This window comes from Balaenoptera borealis (assembly GCF_965194805.1).
Source record: "Balaenoptera borealis genome assembly, chromosome: 5".
Lineage (NCBI taxonomy): Eukaryota > Metazoa > Chordata > Mammalia > Artiodactyla > Balaenopteridae > Balaenoptera > Balaenoptera borealis.
Window position 1 is genome coordinate 72468846 of NC_138862.1, and position 25143 is coordinate 72493988.

Here is a 25143-nt window from a genome sequence, read left to right on the forward strand (position 1 = left end):
TCTCCTGCGCCCTCTGCTGATTAAGTTTAGCATCATGCCAACTGGCCAAAGAAAAATACTTGAAGATCCCAGATCGGTTTTCACAGTAGACAAAAAGGATGAATTTGGAATTGAAAGACACTAAATCAGAAATCAGCATGGTAATGGTAATAGTGCTGCAGGAGCTCAGAGAAGGAGCAGAGATCATATCAGGTTATGAGAGTTAAGGAAGAAGTACTATTTGAAAGAGCCCTTGTAACATGAGTAGGGTTTTTTTTTTTTTAATTGAAAATGACTTAGGGCTTCCTTGGTGGCGCAGTTGTTAAGAACCCACCTGCCAATGCAGGGAACACGGGTTCGAGCCCTGGTCCGGGAAGATCCCACATGCCGCGGAGCAGAGCAACAAGGCCCGAGCGCCACAACCATTGAAGCCCGCGCGCTTAGAGCCTGTGCTCCGCAACAAGAGAAGCCACCGCAATGAGAAGCCCGCGCACTGCAACGAAGAGTAGCCCCAGCTCGCTGCAACTAGAGAAAGCCCACGCACAGCAACAAAGACCCAGTGCAGCCAAAAATAAATAATAAATAAATTAATTAATTTAAAAAAATGACTTACTGTTTTTCCTTATTAGAAAAATAGTACATGTTCATTTTATAAAAATTAGAATATAGACAAGTATTTTTGTCTATAGTCTCTAGATAAAGAAGGGAAAAGCAGTCAGGTCTATTACCCATGAAGAGAACCATTGTTAATTGTTTGACAAAATATGGCTAGATAGTGGATATAGTAGGGAGGAAAAGCTTTTTATGATGGTGCTTGCTGCTGCTTTTGTATCTTTGTTTACAGGAAAAAAAGTTGGCTTTGAAATATAATAATGCTAAATTATATAAACTAGCATTTTGAGGAACTTTCTATCTTTGGCGTTAATGAGATTTATTTATGTAACTTCACGTTTGTGAAAGAGACAAGTTTGTCAAATAGACAATTACTAGACATCACTTTCGTGCTCTTTAAGTGACCATTAGGAAGGTATTTTCTGTTTGTAATCACACTGATGGAATGTTGTATCTTAGAAGTCCATTGTACTTGTCTCCTCTTTGCTCAAAGATTTCCATATGAATCCTCCTCTTAGGAATAATAGGGTTCTAGCAGACTTAATCTGAGAAAACAAATTGAAAACTGAATCTTGCCCTTTTTGAGATATGGGGATTAATTCCCCCAGATAGCAAAGGCTGCAGGATTCTCATGAAAGAGGAAGACTTTATTTTTTTTTAATTTAATTTCTATTTTATATTGGAGTATAGTTGTGTTAGTTTCGGGTGTACAGCAAAGTGATTCAGTTATACATTTACATAGTATATCCATTCTGAAAGAGAAAGACTTTATAATACCATATCACTGTTTCTTAGCATTTATTTTTTAAAAGTTAGACAGTAATTGTAGAGAATGAAAACAAAGTTCTTGTGTATTAACCAACAACTGGCTCATGAATGATTAGGACATATAATGTTAGGCCTGTTTTCAGAGAAATATCCTATACTGCTAAATTCAGACTAGTTCCTGTTGACTTGTTGCCTTTTAACCAAGTTGGTACAAAAGTGAATTGTTTGCATTCCTGTTTTTGATAAAATTAGGAAAACATTAAAACTTTAGTGTAAGTTTAGTTTTTATGCCTTTTAGATACGATAAACACTCATCCTCTGACCGTATATGAACAGTTTAGAACTGTCCAATTTGAACTTGTTGCAGTGATGGAAATGTTCCATATCTGTGCTATCCAATATGGCTAGTGTGATGAGGAAACAATTTTATTTTTATTTCATTTAAATTCATTTATATTTAAATAGCCATATGTGGCTAGTATGGCCTACCCATGTTGGATAGCACAGCTTGCAGAATGGTGTGTTCATAAGGAAAAAAGTTTTAAAGATAAATAATTTGAAGATGACTTTAAGAGCAGATTCCCATTCAGGTGAAAGCAAGAAGAAGCAGAGCCTAGCAAGACATAATTTTAGACAGGATGCTGACCTCAGTCTGAGGATTATCCTTTAATTTGTAGACCAAAGTGTGCAACTTAAAAAAATCCCATAGGAGCCTAGAGGGTAAAATAAATGAACTCGTTTTTCTCTACCTGGCAAATACTTGTTCATCTTTCAGGGGGCTCCCTGAAAAATCTGTTCTCACTTCTGGACCACCCAAGCTACTGCTCCCTGGTTCCCTAGGAAATGGTAACAAAGCTTCCCCGTAATCCCGGCTTCCATTTTGTTTCTCCACAAAACTTCTCATACAGCTAGATTAATGAACTAGAACAAGGCCAAGTGTATTAAAGAGTATATTGATGCGAAGAAACAAACATGAGCTCCTAGGTTACCATCTGTAAGAGCCTTAACAATAAGAAAAATGGGTTAATTGAGATGATTTATTTTAAAATAAAATATATAAATTTCATTGAGAACAATTTCCATTCAGGGTTGGTTTGTCTACATTCTAGCACTTCATTTTCTCAAACTATCTTAACTCGGTATTTTTTGAAGAATTTTTTACATCACTGAATTTTTTACAATCACTGATGTGATTACTAAAATTGGGTCAAGATCCATTTCTTCTTTTAAGGCATTTTTTAAAATGCATGTCCCTTGGCGACATCTGTTTCTGTAACTTATTCACCTACTCTCAGCTCGTTATAGTAAGCATTTGTTGAGCACATACTGTGTGCTAAGCTCTGTACTGTGTGCTGGGAGTCCAAAAGCTAATAAGGTATGATTGCTGTCGTTAGCAGTTTAGTCAAGTTGGGATTAAGGGAGAGGGAGGTAAGGGTAAAGGGAAACTTTTAAGTGTTCCCTTTTTAAAAAAAAATCTCTGTATGCAGTTTGATACTGCTTAAGAATATTCTTTCTTTAAAAACTTGCCTCACCTTTTAAAAACCATTTTTTTTTAAAGCAAAGAGAGAGATTTTTGTCTGTGTTCCTCGGATTATTTTACTTCATATCCTCCCATAAGTGGAATGCAGCCTCAGAATTCTTCCTATCACAGCATACGGGTGACATGACAGCCAGCCACTCTGGGTCATTCAGAGTAGCTCTGTGAGGTAAAGCCTGCTTGCCGTTTGTGACCTATAGATAGTACCTGGAGTATCATTCCCCCACTTTTTATGTATGGAAACTATCTGTCCTATGTCATTTATCACAGTTTATCACATTTATCACATTATCACAGTCATGCTCTTTCACAGATCATTTTGAAATGATAGAAATAATTTCTTACCCCTCTGTACTCATGCATTTGTTCAACAGGTATTTATTGATTGCATTGCATTGCACGTGCTGGGTTCTGTTGAACCATGAGTGGGGAAGTGAGGCATGTCACTCGTGGACTGAGACGGTTAGGAGCCCATATGCACCCTCAGTCTCTCATTTTGGTGGTGGCTTGCTGAGAGAGTGGAACTTTAAGATGGCAGCAGCCTAGATCCGTAAATCACCTTAAGAAGAAGAACAAACTTCCTCAAGCTTAGTGTCCACTAGAAATTTTTGTTGTGTTAAACAATTGAGATTTTGAGATATGTTTGTTACCAGTGCATAGCCTAGCCCCGCCTAATACAGGGTTGTTTTTAGTCTTTTGCTGTTATGACAGTGCTATTATGAATATTCTTATAATTTGTACATGTGCAAGAGTTTCTTGGATTTATATCCAGGAGTAAAATTGCTGAGTTGCAGAATGTACAGTCAGTCAGCTGTATAAGCTAATACCAAGTTGTTTTCTGAAGTAGTTTTACTGGTTTATACTCCTGCTAGCAGTGTATGAGAATTATCTTTGCTCTGCATCCTTGTTTTCAGTCAAATGTCTTAATTTTTGCCAATCTAGGTGTTAGATGGTATCTACAAATGGCCTTAATTTACATTTCCATATGAGACTGGGCTTGTTCTCATGTTTATTCACTGTTTGTTGTCTTCTATGAAATGCCTGTTCCTGTCATTTGCTCATTTTTTTACTGGATTGTTTGCCTTTTGCATATTTCTTTGTAGGAAGTGTTTATTTATTGTTGATACAGTTTTTGTCAGTTACTTTTGTTGCAGTTATACCCTGGTTTGTGGCTTCTCTCTTTATTCTATGGTGTAGAATGTAGTCATATTTATCAATCTTTTCCTTTAGAGTCGTGTATTGTAAAGATATTCTTCTGTATACAGATATTCTTGTATATAATCTTCTAAAAGTTAGGATTTTGCCTTTCACATTAAATCTTTAATTCATGTAAAATTTTTTTGGTATGATGCAAGGTAGGAATCTTTCTTCACCTGGATTCCCCAGAAAACAGAGCTTGAGGCTGCAGGCTTACATATCTTTACATTATTAGGAAGCATTTCCCCAGTGTGGGAAAAGGGGAGTGAAGTGGTAGCCAGAATGGCAGTGCAACTGATTGCTCAATCCCAGTGTATTGTCCCCCAGGAAGTTACACTATAAAGTCATTCACAGGATCATCCAACAGGATGAGAAAAATGATCTAAGGAGATGAGATCTATCTGTTTCATCACCATTCGTCATAGGTTCACTCCACAGTTAACTCCCCTGCACTACCAGGTTGCACATGTGTGGGTGCCACACTATCCCATCGCATTGTGCAGCTCAGAATGAAGAGGGGTGTTGTCATGTTGTGCCTGCATGAAAAAGTTGGCCACACCCAGTATAGAGCTGGTTGTTGGGATAGTAGCTTGAAAAGACAGGTAAAGCGAAATAAAAAGATTGGAAAAGATGCATAAGTGGTATGGTATCTGGTATAGGATCCATTTTTTTTTTTTAATGAAGACTTTTCATTTCACGGCGAGTCTTTCCACATTATTATTCTTCAGGAATATCTTTGCTATGCTTTTGCTCTTCCATATAGATTTTAGAATTAACTGTCCAATTTTTCACAAAACTCTTTTGGATCTTTGATTAGGATTGCTTTGAATCTATAGATTAGTTTGAGGAAATGTGGCATTTGTACATTATTGAGTTTTTAAATTAGTGACCATTAGTATCTCACCGTTTATTTAGGTCTTAGTGTCTTTCCGTACATTTTTCCTCTCTACAAAGATTCTAGGTCCACTGTTCCCAAACTGTGCCATGGTGTCCTGGAGTACCCCACTGAGCTTAAAGGCACCATGGGATATTTATTTATTGATTTATTTTTGAACTTTATTTATTTATTTGGCTGCGTTGGGTCTTCTTGCTGTGGGCTTTCTCTAGTTGCAGCGAGTGGGGGCCACTCTTTGTTGCGGTGCGTGGTCTTCTCATTGCGGTGGCTTCTCTTGTTGTGGTGCACGGACTCTAGGCGTGCAGGCTTCACTAGTTGTGGCATGCGGACTCAATAGTTGTTGGCTCGGGGGCTCTAGAGCGCAGGCTCAGTAGTTGTGGTGCACAGGCTTAGTTGCTCCGTGGCACGTGGGATCTTCCTGGACCAGGGATCGAACCTGTGTCCCCTGCACTGGCAGGTGGATTCTTAACCACTGCGCCACCAGGGAAGTCCCACCATGGGATATTTAAACTTTTAGAGGGAAACGGTGATGGATGTCCACTGGACACAATGTGAACTTCTAGCTCTAGGAAGTTCCACGTTTCAACATTAGATTGTGATACATTTGATAAAGTCTATCTTTGTGAAATGGTTGCTGAGATTGGAAGTATGAAAATCAATGTGGAACAGGAAATGAGGGTGGGTGGGGTCCGAGGTTTCAGAGGTTGTGCATGTTTCCCTAATGTACCTGAAAGAGAAAGAAAATTTTTTTGTTTCTGTTTTTTAATTCAATTGCTTTTTCCAATAGTTACTAAGTTTTTAGGATGAGTGAATGATAAATACTAATGAAGTTGTTTGGACCTAACTACTAAATACTAAATGAAACTGTTAGGAATGTCTTTTGTCTTAGAGGTGCTGTGAAATGATTACTGAGAATAGTATGGGCATCATGAACTAAGCAGGTTTGGAAATTTCTGTCCTAGGAACTTCAGACTTTTTAATGGTATTATAAATGGTATCTTTCCCCCCCCCCATTTCATTTTCTGTTTAGTGTGCACAAATGCAATTGAATTTTGTGTATTCCTCTTCATCCTGCAACTTTGCTAAATTTGTGTTTATCCTAATAATTCATCATAGTTTTGTTTGCATTTTGTAGACAGTCTTATTATTTGCAATTAATGACACTTGTTTCTTCTAGTATAGCAAAATGCTGCAGAAAAAGGAATAAATGGTAACAAAAAATTGTTAATTTACAAATATACAAAACAAGATATGTTCAGAGAAATCTAACTTTTAACTCAGTCCCTTCCATTTTATTCTTTCCCTCCCCCAAAGCAACCATAAAACAAATTATGGTTTATCCTTCCATTAAAAAAAGTAATAATAACCGTGTGTGTGTGTGTTTGTGTATTGATACACCTTTTTTTCTCCCCTTAGGTAAGTGGTAGCATACCAGACATACATTTTTCCCTCATCTTGCATTTTCATCAGTAGTATATCCTGAGATAACTCCATGGCAATGTATACAGTGGTTTCTTCCTTCATTTTTACAGCTTCATAATACTTTAGTGTGTGATATACCATAGTTAATTCAACCAGTCCCCTATTTTTGGCCATTTGAGATGCTTCCTGTCTTTTGCTGTTATAGATAATACAACAATAACAGCCTAGTGTATATGTTTATTTGTATTGTATTTTTGTTGGTGTGTCTTTGGTATAGGTTGCTAGCAATGGGGTGTCTGGGTCTGTACTTTTTTTTTTTTTTTTTTTTTTCCGCCACACAGCTTGCAGGATCTTAGTTCCCCAACCAGAGGTTGAACCCGGGCCACGGCAGTGAAGCCCGGAATCCTAACGACTGGGCCACCAGGGAAACACCCTCCCCGCCCCCCGCCATGGGTCTGTTCTTTTTAGACACTATGTTTTACTGCTCTCCTATGAAATTAAAAGTCACAGATTATTTACTTTATCTTCTTTTCAGGGAAAAATCAATATAATGCCTTACTCTACTTCTCTAAATCAATTTGGGGGGGAAAATTAATATATAATGGAAAAAATAGAACTAACAGGAAAACTTTAATAAAATAATATTTCCATTTGTAAATACTTGATCACAACAACTTTAAAACTATGAAGTGATCATAGGCCTGTATCTAATACTCAGGTTCAGTCACAGTGCAATCTCATGCAGGTGTACTGCTTTGATGATTCAACCAGCATGAGTGCATTGCTTTCAGTGACACGATATTCCAAATGATGAATAAACTTCTTGGTAAAACTGAGCAAAACAAAGTGTAAGCTCTTTTTGATTTCATAGTCGTTACATACCTGGAAAATTCAGTGTGTGTTAAAACTGTGTAAAAGGTATCTTTTATGTATAAAATAGAACTGTGCTCTAGGTTCAGATAATTTTATATATATGTCTTTTTAATTATAAATCAGAGCATGGTGGAATGTTCAAGAGTTGCGAAGACTTGCTGGCATGTTGCAGAATATTGGTATTAGTGACCTCTGCTCACTACTGATAGAACCCCTTTTCATTCCTGTTAGTGTTTATTTGTGATTTCTTTGTTCCTTGGTTAATTTTGCCAGAGGTATCACTAGTTTTGTCTAAGACTCAACTTTTTAGCTTTATTGATCTTCTCTATTGTATAATAGCCTTACATTCAACGATTTCTGCTTTTATCTTAAATTATTATTTTTTTCCTACTTTCTTTGGGTTTATTTTGCTATTTTTGTTTGTTTTTGTTTTGCTTCTTAGGTTGGATGCTTAAGTCATTAATTTTTGGCTCTTTTTTAAAGTAAAAATTCAGAACTGTAAGTGTCATTAAGTGCTTTAATCACATCTTGCAAGGTTATTTTGTGTGTGCGGTAAAATATACATAACATAAAATTTACCATTTTTTTAGGTGTGTAGTTCATTGGCATTAAGTACACTCGCAGTGTTGAGCAACTCTTAACCACTATCCATTTCCAACACTTTTTCATCATCCCGAATACAAACTCTACCCATTAAACAGTAACTCCCTATTTCACAACCCCCCACCCCAGGCCCTGGTGACCTCTATTCTACTTTATGTCTCTATTGAATTTGACCACTCTGGATACCTCATATATGTGAAATTATACAGTATTTGTCCTTTTGTCTGGTTTATTTTACTTAATGTTTCCATAGGTCATCCTTGTTAGAGTGTGTATCAAATTTCATCTCTCTTTAAAGCTAAATAATACTCTACAGTATATATACACCACATTTTGTTTATCCGAATCCTGCAAATTCTGATACATAGTTTTTCATTCTCATTCAGTTCTAAGTATTTTCTCATTTCCATTATGATATCTTTTTTTTTTTAACCGTAAGTTTTTAAGAGGTGTTTTATATTTACAAACTCATGGAGTTTTTTCCTAGTTACGTTTTTGTTATTGATTTCCAACTTAATTGATTTTGGTTAAGAGTATATAGTGATTCCAATCTTTTGGAAATTTTTTTTCTCTCAAAATGTATTTATTTTAACCGTATTCTTGAAAGATAGTTTTGTTAAATCTGCAATTTGTGTTGGCAGCTTTTTCTCTCAATACATTGAGGCCATTCCAATGTCTTGTTGCTTTCATTGCTATTATCAAAAAGTAAGCTGACAGTCCAACTGCCACTTCTGTGAGGTTTATCCTTTTTTCTCCTTTGACTGCTTTAAGAACTTTATCTTAATTTCACTATGTTTTGTCTTCACTTTGATATGCATAGATTACATTTTATCCTTCTTTTGATTCATTAGGTTTCTTCAACTTACAGATTTGTGTCCTTCATCGGCCTTAGAAATTTCTCACCCCATAATTTATCTGGTGAGTGAGTCCCTCATTCATTCTGTCATCTCTTTCTGGAACTCCAAATAGATGTATCTTAGATCATCTAGCCTACTCATTTTATTTTTCTTTTATATTTTCTATCTCTTTGTCTTTTGTGCTGCATTCTAGGTACTTTCTTCACATATATCTTCCAGTTCACTAACTCTCTCTTCTACTGAGTCCATGCTGCTCTTTACTTCAAATGTCAATTTTTAATTTTCAGGTATTATGTTTTTTCTTACTGAAAGTTCTGTATGGTTGTTTTTCATATTTGCTTTTCTTCTGCTTTTATATTTGAGCTTCTTGTACATGTTCTGTGTCAGATTATTTCACATCTATTTCACCAGTCTGTTTTGGTTAGTTCTCAGTCACAGTGTGTTGTTTGCTTTCTGAATTTTCCCTATGAGCTGCTCCTTTTCGTTAGAATTTGATCTTTGGGTATTTTTTGAGACCTGTGTTGAAGTTGTTTTCTCCCAAGGAGGCTTTATATTTGATTTTGTCATTCACTAGGGAGTGCTACCAACATGGCCACATTCAATTAAACCTGTTTAGGATGTGGGGGGACCTCATGGGTGGCATGAATTCAGACCACAAGCATGCATTTTGTTGTTAGGATTTCTCAGGGATTCCCCATTGCCTGCACTTCTGTTGTTATTACTGGGCTCAAAATGCTTAAGGTTTTCTCGTTCCCTTCTGTGCAAAGGGATTTATTCCTGATTTACTCTTCTATAGATTATAGCTAGCCTTCTGTGGGAGGGACTCCAATTTTGGCAGACTCTGGGTTTTATCACCTGTCCCCTATGGCAGCCATCATAGTAGAACTTTAGTCAGAGTTTCCTTGAGAATACCTGGATTAGTAAATTGCTTACTCTCTTGTTCCTGGTTTCACTTTGCTTTGCACCATATGGAAACATCCCTTTCATCTTAACTAGCTTATCCATGCATATTTAAAGATTTGTTACATTATCCAATCCTTTATTTATTTGAGTTTGAAGCAAAGTTTCTTTTTGTTTTCCTTTATTCCTTACCGTGCCCAAGTTGTTTTCTACTTTGCTACTGATAGACTTGGCTACTGATAGGCTTTGCTACTTACAGACCTGATGTTACAGCCGTTGCCACCAAATGAAAACACTCCTTTCCTTCTGATTTGTGAACTTTCCTTTCATAGTGTGTGTTGTCCACTTAAGGTGATTTGGGATATTTTCATTAATGCTTTTGCTCTCAAAGGCATTTGAGGCTTTTTTGGAGGGACTCAGGGTCAGTGATGTTGGGACTCTTAGAGCTTATTGAGAGATTGTTTGATATCTTATAGTGTTGTATTATTACATTCATAAGGTACTAAAAAATTAAGGTTTGTTTGGTATTTATATAAAATGTAAGTAAAAAATATGAAGCAAAATTGTGCTTTTAAAATCATGTTTTTCAGTAGTATGTGGTTTGTACTTGGAGTACCGTAGATGATCTGAGTGAATTATAATAAATTTATTAATTTCTCCTAGTTGGACTGACTGGTTCCAGACACCACTCCTTTTTTCATTTCTGTTGTGTATTTAGCTTCCCCTCATCTCCTTCAGTAGACAATTGAGGAATTGTTTGTCTTTGAGTTGTGTCACAATTAAACAATGGTCCTGTTAGAAGAGTACAGTGTGTTTTGGGCATGCTTTTTGTTTCGCCTACTTGTTTTTCACTGAAAAGTAGCAAAAAGTGAAAGGATTTGGAGAGAGGCATTCCTTATCATTTTGCCCTTTTTTATAAAACATTTTTGCGTAATGGTAGAGCAAAACATTGGTAAATCAGTATTTTATAATGAATTGTTTTTATACTCTTTGTTGTTTCTCCTAAAATATAAGATGTAAAGAACCTTATCACATCTTCATTTGGTGCTTCTTAGCCGTTTGACACTGTCAGTAGAAGCAATAAACAAAAAAATACACTGCCTTATGGAAAAGTTGAAGACTAAGGCTATGAATTGGCTGTTAGGGGAAAAGTATAAATCTTTCCAAAGATATTTTTGTTAATATAGGGTAGTTTATATGTTGTCTAGTGAAATGCTGTTTGATACAAGAAAGTTGAGGAAAAACAATATTTCATCTGGGGACAGAGTGTGCTACTGTAAGTCAGTAAACATTATTGTCTGATACATGGAAGGATTTGTGTTAAAAGAAATAGTAATGTGGTATAATAGTAGTAGTAGCAGCAGCAGTAGTAGTAGTATAATCCCTGCTTTTTAAAAAAATTTTTATTTTATATTGGAGTATAGTTGATTTACAGTGTTGTGTTAATTTCAGGTATATAGCAAAGTGATACAGTTATACGTATACATATATCCATTCTTTTTCAGATTCTTTTCCCATATGGGTTATTACAGACTATTGAGTAAAGTTCCCTGTGCTATACGTTAGGTCCTTGTTGATTATTTTTATATAGTAGTGTGTATATGTTAATCCTAAACTCTTAATTTATCCCTCTTCCCCAACTTTCCCCATTGGTAACCATAAGTTTGTTTTCTATTTCTGTGAGTCTGTTTCTGTTTTGTAAATAAGTTCATTTGTATTATTTTTTAGATTCAAATATAAGTGATATCATATGATATTTGTCTTTCTCTGTCTGACTTACTTCACTTAGTAATGATAATCTCCAGGTCCACCCATGTTGCTGCAAATGGCATTATTTCATTCCTTTCAATGGCTGAGTAATATTCCATTATATACATGTACCACATCTTCTTTATTCTTCTGTTGATGGACAGTTAGGTTGCTTCCTTTTCTTGGCTATTGTAAACAGTGCTGCAATGAACATTGGGGTACATGTATCCTTTCGAACCATGGTTTTCTCCAGATATATGCCCAGGAGTGGGATTGCTGTATCATATGGTAGTTCTGTTTTTAGTTTTTGTTTTGTTTTGTTTTGTTTTAAACATCTTTATTGGAGTATAATTGCTTTACAATGGTGTGTTAGTTTCTGCTCTATATCAAAGTGAATCAGTCATACATATACATATGTTCCCACATCTCCTCCCTCCTGCATCTCCCTCCCTCCCACCCTCCCCATCCCACCCCCCCAGGCAGTCACAAAGCACAGAGCTGATCTCCCTGCACTATGTGGTTGCTTCCCACTAGCTATCTATTTTACGTTTGGTAGTGTATATATGTCCATGCCACTCTCTCACTTTGTCACATCTTACCCTTCCCCCTCCCCATATCCTCAAGTCCATTCTCTAGTAGGTCTGTGTCTTTATTCCCGTCCTGCCACTCGGTTCTTCATGACCCTTTTTTTTTTTTTATGTCCCTTAGATTCCATATATATGTGTTAGCATACTGTATTTGTTTTTCTCTTTCTGACTTACTTCACTCTGTATGACAGACTCTTAACTCCATCCACCTCACTACAAATAACTCAATTTCGTTTCTTTTTATGGCTGAGTAATATTCCATTGTCTATATGTGCCACATCTTCTTTATCCATTCATCTGATGATGGACATTTAGGTTGCTTCCATATCCTGGCTATTGTAAATAGAGCTGCAATGCACATTTTGGTACATGACTCTTTTTGAATTATGGTTTTCTCAGGGTATATGCCCAGTAGTGGGATTGCTGGGTTGTATGGTAGTTCTATTTTTAGTTTTTTAAGGAACCTACATACTGTTCTCCACAGTGGCTGTGTCAATTTACATTCCCACCAACAGTGCAAGAGTGTTCCCTTTTCTCCACACCCTCTCCAGCATTTATTGTTTCTAGATTTTTTGATGATGGACATTCTGACCGGTGTGAGATGATATCTCATTGTAGTTTTGATTTGCATTTCTCTAATGATTAATGATGTTGAGCATTCTTTCATGTGTTTGTTGGCAATCTGTATATCTTCTTTGGAGAAATGTCTATTTAGGTCTTCTGCCCATTTTTGGATTGGGTTGTTTGTTTTTTTGTTATTGAGCTGCATGAGCCGCTTGTAAATCTTGGAGATTAATCCTTTGTCTGTTGCTTCATTTGCAAATATTTTCTCGCATTCTGAGGGTTGTCTTTTCGTCTTGTATATGGTTTCCTTTGCTGTGCAAAAGCTTTGAAGTTTCATTAGGTCCCATTTGTTTATTTTTGTTTTTATTTCCATTTCTCTAGGAGCTGGGTCAAAAAGGATCTTGCTGTGATTTATGTCATACAGTATTCTGCCTATGTTTTCCTCTAAGAGTTTGATAGTGTCTGGCCTTACATTTAGGTCTTTAATCCATGTTGAGTTTATTTTTGTGTATGGTGTTAGGGAGTGTTCTAATTTCATACTTTTACATGTACCTGTCCAGTTTTCCCAGCACCACTTATTGAAGAGGCTGTCTTTTCTCCACTGTATATGCTTGCCTCCTTTATCAAAGATAAGGTGACCATATGTGCGTGGGTTTATCTCTGGGCTTTCTATCCTGTTCCATTGATCTGTGTTTCTGTTTTTGTGCCAGTACCATACTGCCTTGATTACTGTAGCTTTGTAGTATAGTCTGAAGTCAGGGAGCCTGATTCCTCCAGCTCCATTTTTCGTTCTCAAGATTGCTTTGGCTATTCGGGGTCTTTTGTGTTTCCATACAAATTGTGAAATTTTTTGTTCTAGTTCTGTGAAAAATGCCAGTGGTAGTTTGATAGGGATTGCATTGAATCTGTAGATTGCTTTGGGTAGTATAGTCATTTTCACAATGTTGATTCTTCCAATCCAGGAACATGGTATATCTCTCCATCTATTTGTATCATCTTTAATTTCTTTCATCAGTGTCTTATAATTTTCTGCATACAGGTCTTTTGTCTCCTTAAGTAGGTTTATTCCTAGATATTTTATTCTTTTTGTTGCAATGGTAAATGGGAGTGTTTTCTTAATTTCACTTTCAGATTTTTCATCATTAGTGTATAGGAATGCAAGAGATTTCTGTGCATTAATTTTGTATCCTGCTACTTTACCAAATTCATTGATTAGCTCTAGGAGTTTTCTGGTAGCATCTTTAGGATTCTCTATGTATAGTATCATGTCATCTGCAAATAGTGACAGCTTTACTTCTTCTTTTCCAATTTGGATTCCTTTTATTTCTTTTTCTTCTCTGATTGCTGTGGCTAAAACTTCCAAAACTATGTTGAATAATAGTGGTGAGAGTGGGCAACCTTGTCTTGTTCCTGATCTTAGTGGAAATGGTTTCAGTTTTTCACCATTGAGGACGATGTTGGCTGTGGGTTTGTCATATATGGCCTTTATTATGTTGAGGAAAGTTCCCTCTATGCCTACTTTCTGCAGGGCTTTTATCATAAATGGGTGTTGAATTTTGTCAAAAGCTTTCTCTGCATCTATTGAGATGATCATATGGTTTTTCTCCCTCAGTTTGTTAATATGGTGTATCACGTTGATTGATTTGCATATATTGAAGAATCCTTGCATTCCTGGAATAAACCCCACTTGATCATGGTGTATGATCCTTTTAATGTGCTGTTGGATTCTGTTTGCTAGTATTTTGTTGAGGAATTTTGCATCTATGTTCATCAGTGATATTGGCCTGGAGTTTTCTTTCTTTGTGACATCTTTGTCTGGTTTTGGTATCAGGGTAATGGTGGCCTCGTAGAATGAGTTGGGAGTGTCCTTCCCTCTGCTATATTTTGGAAGAGTTTGAGAAGGAGAGGTGTTAGCTCTTCTCTAAATATTTGTTAGAATTTGCCTGTGAAGGCATCTGGTCTTGGGCTTTTGTTTGTTGGAAGATTTTTAATCACAGTTTCAGCCTGAGTGCTTGTGATTGGTCTGTTTATATTTTCTATTTCTTCCTGGTTCAGTCTCAGAAGGTTGTGCTTTTCTAAGAATTTGTCCATTTCTTCCAGGTTGTCCATTTTATTGGCATATAGTTGCTTGTACTAATCTCTCATGATCCTTTGTATTTCTGCAGTGTCAGTAGTTACTTCTCCTTTTTCATTTCTAATTCTATTGATCTGAGTCTGCTCCCTTGTTTTCTTGATGAGTGTGGCTAATGGTTTATCAGTTTTGTTTATCTTCTCAAAGAACAAGCTTTTAGTTTTATTGATCTTTGCTATTGTTTCTTTCATTTCTTTTTCATTTATTTCTGATCTGATCTTTATGATTTCTTTCCTTCTGCTAACTTTGGGGTTTTGTTGTTCTTCTTTCTCTAATTGCTTTAGGTGCAAGGTTAGGTTGTTTATTCGAGATGTTTCCTGTTTCTTGAGGTAGGCTTGTATTGCTACAAACTTCCCTCTTAGAACTGCTTTTGCTGCATCCCATAGATATTGGGTTGTCATGTCTCCATTGTCATTCGTTTCTAGGTATATTTTGATTTCCCCTTTGATTTCCTCAGTGATCACTTCGTTATTAAGTAGTGTATTGTGTAGCCTCCATGTGTTTGTATTTTTTACAGATCTTTTCCTGTAATTGATATCTAGTCTCATAGCGTTGTGGTCGGAAAAGATACTTGATACGATTTCAATTTTCTTAAATTTACCAAGGCTTGATTTGTGACCCAAGATATGATCTATCCTGGAGAATGTTCCATGAGCACTTGAGAAAAATGTGTATTCTGTTGATTTTGGGTGGAATGTCCTATAAATATCAATTAAGTCCATCTTGTTTAATGTATCATTTAAAGCTTGTGTTTCCTTATTTATTTTCATTTTGGATGATCTGTCCATTGGTGAAAGTGGGGTGTTAAAGTCCCCTACTATGATTGTGTTACTGTCGATTTCCCCTTTTATGGCTGTTAGTATTTGCCTTATGTATTGAGGTGCTCCTATGTTGGGTGCATAAATATTTACAATTGTTATATCTTCTTCTTGAATCGATCCCTTGATCATTATATAGTGTCCTTCTTTGTCTCTTGTAATAGTCTTTATTTTAAAGTCTATTTTGTCTGATATGAGAATTGCTACTCCAGCTTTCTTTTGATTTCCATTTGCATGGAGTATCTTTTTCCATCCCCTCACTTTCAGTCTGTATGTGTCCCTAGGTCTGAAGTGGGTCTCTTGTAGACAGCATATATATGGGTCTTGTTTTTGTATCCATTCAGCCAGCCTGTGTCTTTTGGTGGGAGCATTTAATCCATTAACATTTAAGGTAATTATCGATATGTATGTTCCTATTCCCATTTTCTTAAATGTTTTGGGTTTGTTATTGTAGGTGTTTTCCTTCTCTTGTGTTTCTTGCCTAGAGAAGTTCCTTTAGCATTTGTTGTAAAGCTGGTTTGGTGGTGCTGAACTCTCTCAGCTTTTGCTTGTCTGTAAAGGCTTTAATTTCTCCATCAAATCTGAATGAGATCCTTGCTGGGTAGAGTAATCTTCATTGTAGGTTTTTCTCCTTCATCACTTGAAATATGTTCTGCCACTCCCTTCTGGCTTGCAGAGTTTCTGCTGAAAGATCAGCTGTTAACTTTATGGAGATTCCCTTGTGTGTTATTTGTTGTTTTTCCCTTGCTGCTTTTAATATGTTTTCTTTATATTTAATTTTTGATAGTTTGATTAGTATGTGTCTTGGCATGTTTCTCCTTGGATTTAGCCTGTATGGGACTCTCTGTGCTTCCAGGACTTGATTAACTATTTCCTTTCCCATATTAGGGAAGTTTTCAACTATAATCTCTTCAAATATTTTCTCAGTCCCTTTCTTTTTTTCTTCTTCTTCTGGGACCCCTATAATTCGAATGTTGGTGCCTTTAATGTTGTCCCAGAGGTCTCTGAGACTGTCCTCAGTTCTTTTCATTCTTTTTTCTTTATTCTGCGCTGCAGTAGTTATTTCCACGATTTTATCTTCCAGGTCACTTATCCGTTCTTCTGCCTCAGTTATTCTGCTGTTGATCCCGTCTAGAGTATTTTTAATTTCATTTATTGTGTTTTTCATCGTTGCTTGGTTCCTGTTCTTCTACGTCCTTGTTAAATGTTTCTTGCATTTTGTCTATTCTATTTCCAAGATTTTGGATCATCTTTACTATCATTATTCTGAATTCTTTTTCAGGTAGACTTCCTATTTCCTCTTCATTTGTTAGGTCTGGTGTGTTTTTACCTTGCTCCTTCATCTGCTGTGTGTTTTTGTGTCTTCTCATTTTGCTTATCTTACTGTGTTTGGGGTCTCCTTTTCACAGGCTGCAGGTTCGTAGTTCCTGTTGTTTTTGGTGTCTGTCCCCAGTGGCTAAGGTTGGTTCAGTAGGTTGTGTAGATTTCCTGGTGGAGGGGACTAGTGCCTGTGTTCTGGTGGATGAGACTGGATCTTGTCTTTCTGGTGGGCATGTCCGTGTCTGGTGGTGTGTTTTGGGGTGTCTGTGGCCTTATTATGATTTTAGGCAGCCTCTGTGCTAATGGATGGGGCTGTGTTCCTGTCTTGCTAGTTGTTTGGCATAGGTTGTCCAGCACTGTAGCTTGCTGGTCGTTGAGTGAAGCTGGGTCTTGTTGTTGAGATGGAGATCTCTGAGAGATTTTTGCCATTTGGTATTACGTGGAGCTGGGAGGTCTCTTGTGGACCAGTGTCCTGAAGTTGGCTCTCCCACCTCAGAGGCACAGCCCTGATGCCTGGCTGGAGCACCAAGAACCTTTCCTCCACATGGCTCAGAATAAAAGGGAGAAAAAATAGAAAGAAAGAGGATAAAATAAAATAAAATACAATAAAGTAAGATAAAAGAACATAAAGCTTTTAAGATAAAAAATAAGAAAAAAATTATTAAGAAAAAAATTTAAGAAAAAAAATTTTTTTTTAATAAAAAATAAGAAAAAATTAAGGAAAAATTTATTTAAAAAAATTTTTTTAAATTTTTTAAAATAAAAAAATTAAGAAAAAATTAAGAAAAAAATTTTAATTTTTTAAAATAAATAAGAAAAAGTATTAAGAAAAAATTTTTTTAATTTTTTAAAATAAAAATAAGGAAAAAATTATTAAAACATTTATTAAGAAAAAAAATTTTTTTTGTTAAGTAAAAAAAAAAAAACGGACGGACTGAACCCTAGGGACAAATGGTGAAAGCAAAGCTATACAGACAAAATCTCACACAGAAGCATACACATACACACTCACAAAAAAAGGAAAAGGGGAAAAAATAGTGCATCCTGCTCCCAAAGTCCACCTCCTCAATTTGGGATGATTCGTTGTCTATTCAGATATTCAACAGATGCAGGTACATCAAGTTGTTTGTGGAGCTTTAATCTGCTGCTTCTGAGGCTGCTGGAAGAAATTTCCCTTTCTCTCTTTTTTTGTTTAAATAAATTTTATTTATTAATTTATTATTATTATTTTTGGTTGTGTTGGATTTTCGTTTCTGTGCGTGGGCTTCCTCTAGTTGTGGCAAGCGGGAGCCACTCTTCATCGCGGTGCACGGGCCTCTCACTGTCACGGCCTCTCTTGTTGCGGAGCACAGGCTCCAGACGCGCAGGCTCAGTAGTTGTGGCTCACGGGCCCAGTTGCTCCGCGGCATGTGGGATCTTCCCAGGCCAGGGCTCGAACCCATGTCCCCTGCATTAGCAGGCAGATTCTCAACCACTGCGCCACGAGGGAAGCCCCCCTTTCTCTTTGTTTGCACAGCTCCCAGTTCAGCTTTGGAATTGGACCCGCCTGTGCGTGTACGTTGCCTGAGGGCATCTGTTCTTCGCTAAGACAGGACGGGGTTAAAGGAGCAGCTGATTAGGGGGCTCTGGCTCACCCAGGCCGGGGGGAAGGGAGGGGTACGGAGGAGGTGGGGCGAGCCTCAGCGGCCTGAGGCGCACCCTGCGTTTTCCCAGGGAAGTTGTCCCTGGATCCCGGGACCCTGGCAGTGGCGGGCTGCACAGGCTCCCAGGAGGGGCGGTGTGGTTAGTGACCTGTGCTTGCACACAGGCTTCTTGGTGGCGGCAGCAGCAGCCTTAGCGTTTCATGCCCGTCTCTGTGGTCCGCGTGATAGCTGCGGCTCGCGCCCGTCTCTGGAGCTCATTTAGGCGGCGCTCTGAATCCCCTCTCCTCGCGCACCAGGAAACAAAGAGGGAAGAAATTGTCTCTTGCCTGTTCGGCAGCTCCAGACCTTTTCCCGGACTCCACCCTTTCAGGGTGTGTTCACGCCGCCAACCCCAGTCCTCTCCCTGCGATCTGACCTCCGAAGCCCGAGCCGCAGCTCCCAGCCCCCGCCCGCCCTGGTGGGTGAGCAGACAAGCCTCTCGGGCTGGTGAGTGCTGCTCGGCACCGATCCTCCGTGCGGGAATCTCTCCGCTTTGCCCTCCGCACCCCTGTGGCTGCGCTCTCCTCCGTGGCTCCGAAGCTTCCCCCCTCTGCCACCCACAGTCTCCGCCCGCGAAGGGGCTTCCTAGTGTGTGGAAACCTTTCCTCCTTCACAGCTTCCTCCCACTGGTGCAGGTCCCGTCCCTATTCTTTTGTCTCTGTTATTTCTTTTCTCTTTTGCCCTACCCAGGTACTTGGGGAGTTTCTTGCCTTTTGTGAGGTCTGACGTCTTCTGCCAGCGTTCGGTGGGTGTTGTATAGGAGCAGTTCCACGTGTAGATGTATTTCTGATGTATCTGTGGGGAGGAAGGTGATCTCCCCGTCTTACTCTTCCGCCATCTTGCCCAGACCCCCCTATTTTTAGTTTTTTAAGGAACCTCCATACTGTTCTCCATACTGGCTGTACCATTTACATTCCCACCAACAGTGTATGAGGGTTCCCTTTTCTCCACACCCTCTCCAGCACTTACTGTTTGTAGGCTTTTTGATCATGGCCATTCTGACTGGTGTGAGGTGATACATCATTGTAATTTTGATTTGCATTTTTCTAATAATTAGCCATGTTGAGCATCTTTTTTTCCTTTTTTTAATATTTATTTATTTATTTGACTGCATTGGGTCTTATTTGAGGCACACGGGATCTTCGTTGCCACTTGTGGGATCTTTAGTTGAGGCATGTGGGATCTAGTTCCCCAAACTGGGATAGAACCCGGGCCCCCTGCATTGGGAGCTTGGAGTCTTAGCCACTGGACCACCAGGGAAGTCCCTTGAGCATCTTTTCATGTGCCTCTTGACCATCTGTACATCTTCTTTGGAGAACTGTCTATTTAGATCTGCCTTTTTATTTTTTTTCTTTTGGCAGCGCCATGCGGCTTGCAGGATCTTAGTTCCCCAACCAGGGATCAAACCTGTTCCCTCTGCAATGGAAGTGCAGAGTCCTAACCACAGGACTGCCAGGGAATTCCTCTGCCCATTTTTTGATTGGGTTGTTTGTTTTTTAGATACTGAGCTGCATGGGCTGTTTATACATTTAGGAGATGAAGCCCTTGTTAGTCACGTCATTATATTTTGTCAGTCACGTCAAATATTTTCTCCCATCTGTAGGTTGTCTTTTTGTTTTGTTTATGGTTTCCTTTGCTGTGCAAAAGCTTTTAAGTTTAATTAGGTCCCATTTGTTTATTTTTGCTTTTACTTTCATTACTCTAGGAGGTGGATCCAAAAAGATACTACTGCAATTTATGTGAAAGAGTGTTCTGCCTATGTTTTCCTCTAAGGGTTTTATAGTACCTGGTCTTACATTTAGGTCTTAATCCATTTTGAGTGTATTTTTGTGTAGTGTGTTTGAGAATGTTCTAATTTCATTCTTTTACATGTAGCTGTCCAGTTTTCCCAGCACCACTTATTGAAGAGACTGTATAATCCCTGCTTTTGAATTGCTTTAAGTCTTGGGCAGGAACACAATTAAAATAATAATTAATGATGCACAGTTGTAATTCATTGCCAAAGAATGGCCTGATATGTTAATATAATTTAAAAAATATGAGATGAAGGGTTGTTAGTAAACTTGGATTCTGGTCTTAGTTCTGTTAATAATTAAATTTGTGTGACTTCAGGCAAACTGCTTACATTTTGGTGAGTCAGATTCTTCACAAATAAAATAAGGAAGGCGGACCAAATGAATTCCATTCCAACTTTAATACTCTCTGGATTTATATTCCTGTGTAACTTGCATTCAGAGGATGTGAGGGGTCTTTTTGAACAGGGACAGACAGGCATGACCTTACATAGGAAATAATTTTTACTGAGCATTTGGTTGGGTAGAGAAGAGGATGAAGAAAATTTAAGAATGGAGAAATGTATACCCAAAGATGATTTAGGCCAGGAAAGTCTTTGGTATATTTGGGGAACATGAAGTATAGTATTTATGTGCGCTCATGTGAGATCAGATTGATTTGGTAGTAAATGGCCCTAAATGGCAGTAGCTGCTGAGGAACGTATAGCCAGGGAGAGTGTTATCATGTGTTATTTTTAGTCAACCAATTTTAACTTCTTTGTCTAAACAAAAGCTGAATGTATAGAAACTCTTTGGGAAGCTAGTTAGGGCTTCTTCTAACCTTTTCCTCTGAATAGCAGCTGAAGACAGATTCACTAGAGAAATCATGAGATGAAGGGATCAAGTCCTCAGCTTAGCTAGTGGCAGAGTAATCAATGTTTTATCAAGGGTCATGCTTTTATTTACTACCATCTAATCACTTATGAGGGGCTTCCCTGGAGGCGCAGTGGTTGAGAATCTGCCTGCCAATGCAGGGGACACGGGTTCGAGCCCTGGTCTGGGAAGATCCCACATGCCGCGGAGCAACTGGGCCCGTGAGCCACAATTACTGAGCCTGTGCTCCGCAACAAGAGAGGCCACGATAATGAGAGGCCCGCGCACCGCGATGAAGAGTGGCCCCCACTTGCCGCAACTAGAGAAAGCCCTTGCACAGAAACGAAGACCCAACACAGCCATAAATAAATAAATAAGTAAATAAAAATTTTAAAAAAATCACTTATGAGGCATATTACTTAGAATTATTGCCGTCATATTTGTCATTTTGAGTAATTTCATTAGGGACATCTGTGACCTATAAAATTTAGATTTTGTTCAGACACGTGTTGCCTAATAGGGTGTGTCGTGTTAATTGGGATTTCCTTGAGACATAGCTAATTTAACTTTATAATGTAGATAAAGAAGAAAGTTCTGAAACAAATAATGTATTAGCTCCTCTTTAGTTTTATTGGACTGAATTTGTGCAGAAAATTTTAAATATTACTGCACAGTATATTAAAATAAAGCAGTAAAGAAATTTTTTTGAATAACCAGAGTATAAGGAAAGGCTGTGTTCTGAAAGTTGCCTTGTTAGTGTTGTTTGCTTTAGAATTTGGTGTTGGTATTTTTCATATAAATGACAGTCTCTCTGGCTGACATCTTTCTGGTTTTTGTTACAAAAAACAGTGTGGTAATTACTATGACATATGTATAGATTTTGAACCATTTTCAAGATTTGATTAGGTTTTTGTGCCCCAGATTGGAAATCAAGCCATTGGTTACCTTTTACCTTTTCCTATGTCAAAAATGTGTTCTGTAGAGTATAGGAGGAAATAAATATGGGTCTTCTGCTGCCTCAGTAGCACATCAGAAAGAATTGGGACTATGAGGGTGAAGTATGGAGCTGGGGTAAACTCTAAAGCAGCAGTTCTCAAAGAGTGATCTGTGGTACCCTTGGGGGTCTGTGAGTCAAAACCTATTTTTCATAATAATACTAAGGTGTTCTTTGCCTTTTTACACTGTGTTGACATTTGCATTGATGATGCAAAAGCAGTGGTGGGTAAAACTGACTGTACTTTAATACAACTCATTCAAGGCAATAGCTATGTGCTTGTAGTTTTTATTTTTAAAAGCCAGTTTCACTTAAGAATGTACTTGAAACAATAAAATTACTAATCTTATTATATCTTTACTTTTGAGTTTACTTTTAAAGTATTTTGTATAGCAAAATGGGAAGTACTCACAAGGTACTTACGAAGTATGAAATGGTTGTCTTACAGAAAACCACTTATATGATTGAGCTTAAAAAGGCCCCGTTTCCTGGAACACCATTTTTATTTGAAAGAACGACTGGCCCACTGAACAACTCTGGTTGTTCAGACTTAGGTATTTGGCAGACATTTTCTTGAAAATGAATGAAGTGACAGAATTCGTTGTTAATTGATAAAATTTAAATTTTCAAATGAAAATTAGAGTGTTAGAAAACTTGTATTCACTTTCTTGAGTTTGACAGGTTCCCAGTACCTAGACTTTTCTGATGAGATCAGTGGTGATATTAATGAATGTGATTTTATTTTTATTGTATAATGAAGTGTAAACATTGGAATATCTTAATAATTGAATGAGCCAATACTTTCCAGATAATCAATTCATGACATTACAAAATTCATTAATGGGTAAAATATCCATTCAAAGTGTAAGAGAAATCAATGGATTTAATGTAACACAGTACAAAAAATTTATTGCTGTGGTTTCAGAGTCCATAGCTAACCTTATGAAGGTTGAGTTTGGTGTAGTATCAAAGAAGAATATCCACAATTATCTGAAAGCTATTAAAATACTCCCTTTTCCAGCTACATATCTGTGTAAGACCAGATTTTCTTCATATACTTCAACCAAAACATAACACAATAAATTGAATGCAGAAGCAGATATGAGAATCCAACTGTCTTCTACTAAGCCAGACATTTAAAAGATTTGCAGAAAAGTAAACTAATGCCACTCTTGTCACTATATTCTGTTTTGGAAAATGTTATTTTTCATAAAAATGTTATTTATGAATAACATTGTAATGTAATGGGTTTAATGAAATAAATACTTAAATAACTTATTTTAATTTCTTATAGTGAATATAGATAGATAGAACGCACATAAACAAAAATTGAGATCCTCAGTAATTTTTAAGAGTGTGAAGGGGTCTTGAGGCCAAAATGTTTTGAGAACTGCTGCTTTGAAGAAACAAAGAGGCTTTTAATATGCATGTGTTGAGAACAAATGTTGATAAAGGGCATAACCTAACTTAAATATGTATGTGCTGATCTTTCCCAGTAGATTATGAACTCTTGGAGAAGAATTAAGTCCTCTTTTCTTTTCTCCAACTTCTAGCATAGAATCTTATAAATAATAATATGATAGTAATAGTAGCAGCCTTCAATTATTAACTCATTTAATCTTTATGAGGTAAATATTATTAATTCCTATCCTAAATTGAGATATAATTCACATAGCTGAAATTTACCATTTTAAAGTGTACAGTTCAGTGGTTTTAATATATTCACAAGGTTGTTCAACTGTTACCAGTGTCTAATTCCAGAATATTTTCATTCCTCCAAAGTCACATCCCATTCCCCTCACTGTCTAGCAACCACTAATCTACTCTCTGTCTCTGTGGATTTGCCTGTTCTAGACATTTCATGTAAATGGAATCTTATAATTTGTGGTCTTTTTGTGTCAGGCTTTTTTCACTTATGTTTTCAAGGTTTATTTCATGTTGTAGCATGTATCAGTACTTGACTCCTTTTTGTGGCCAAACAGTATTCCATTGTATAGATATGACATATTTTGTCTGTCTGTTCATCCGTTGATAATTTGGTTGTTTTCCTTTTTCGGCTATCACGAATAATGCTGCTGTGAACATTCATATGCAAGTTTTTGTGCGGACATGTGTTTTCAATTCTCTTAGGCATATACTGGAAGTGAAGTTGCTAGTTCATATGGTAGGTTACTCTATATTTAACCTTTTGAGGAATTTATTCCTTTTTTAATAGAGTTCTTATTTTTGAATAATTTTAGACTTACAGAAGAGTTGCAAAGATAGTAGATTTCCTGTATAACTATCACCCATCTTCCCCTAATAGTAACATTACATAAACCATAAAATGTATCTCAAAGCAAAGACGCCAACACTAGTACATTATTATTAACTAAATTGTAGATTTTATTTGGATTTCACCAGTTTTTCCACTGATGTCTTTTTTTCAGTTCCAGGATACCACATTGTCATGTCTCCTTAGCCTCCTCTGTTCTATGACAACTTCTCAATCCGTCTTTGTTTTTCATGTCCTTGATGGTTTTGAGACGTGTTGGTCAGGAATTTTGTAGGATGTCCCTCAATTTGGGTTTATCTGATTTTTCCCCCCATGATTAGTTATGGGTTTGGGGAAGAATACCACAGAGGTGAATTGTGCTCCTCATCACATTACGTCAGGAGATTAATGATGTCATTGTGACTTATCACTGGTGATGTTAACCTTGATCACTTGGTTAATGCCAGATTTTTCCATTGTGGTGTTATTTTCCCCTTTCCATACTCTTTTCTTTGGAAATGAGTCACTAACTCTAGCCTACACTCAAATGGGGAGGGAAGTTAAGTTCCAACTCCTAGAAGGGAATGTATCTACATATATATTATTTGGAATTCTTTTGTAAGGAAGATTTGTCCCCCCGCCCCATTTTATTTATGTATTCAGTTTTTTTGTATTGATATGAATTATGTATATTTATTTTATACTTTGGATTATATACTACTTTATTAATTTTATTGCTCAAATCATTCCAGTATT

At 37.2% G+C, this 25143-nt stretch overlaps 1 protein-coding gene across 4 annotated transcripts in view; it reads left to right on the forward strand.

Moving 5' to 3' along the window:
* The window catches only part of PAK2 (p21 (RAC1) activated kinase 2), an 86516-nt gene that overhangs the window by 18378 nt on the left and 42995 nt on the right, over window positions 1-25143 (forward strand). The window lies entirely within an intron of this gene.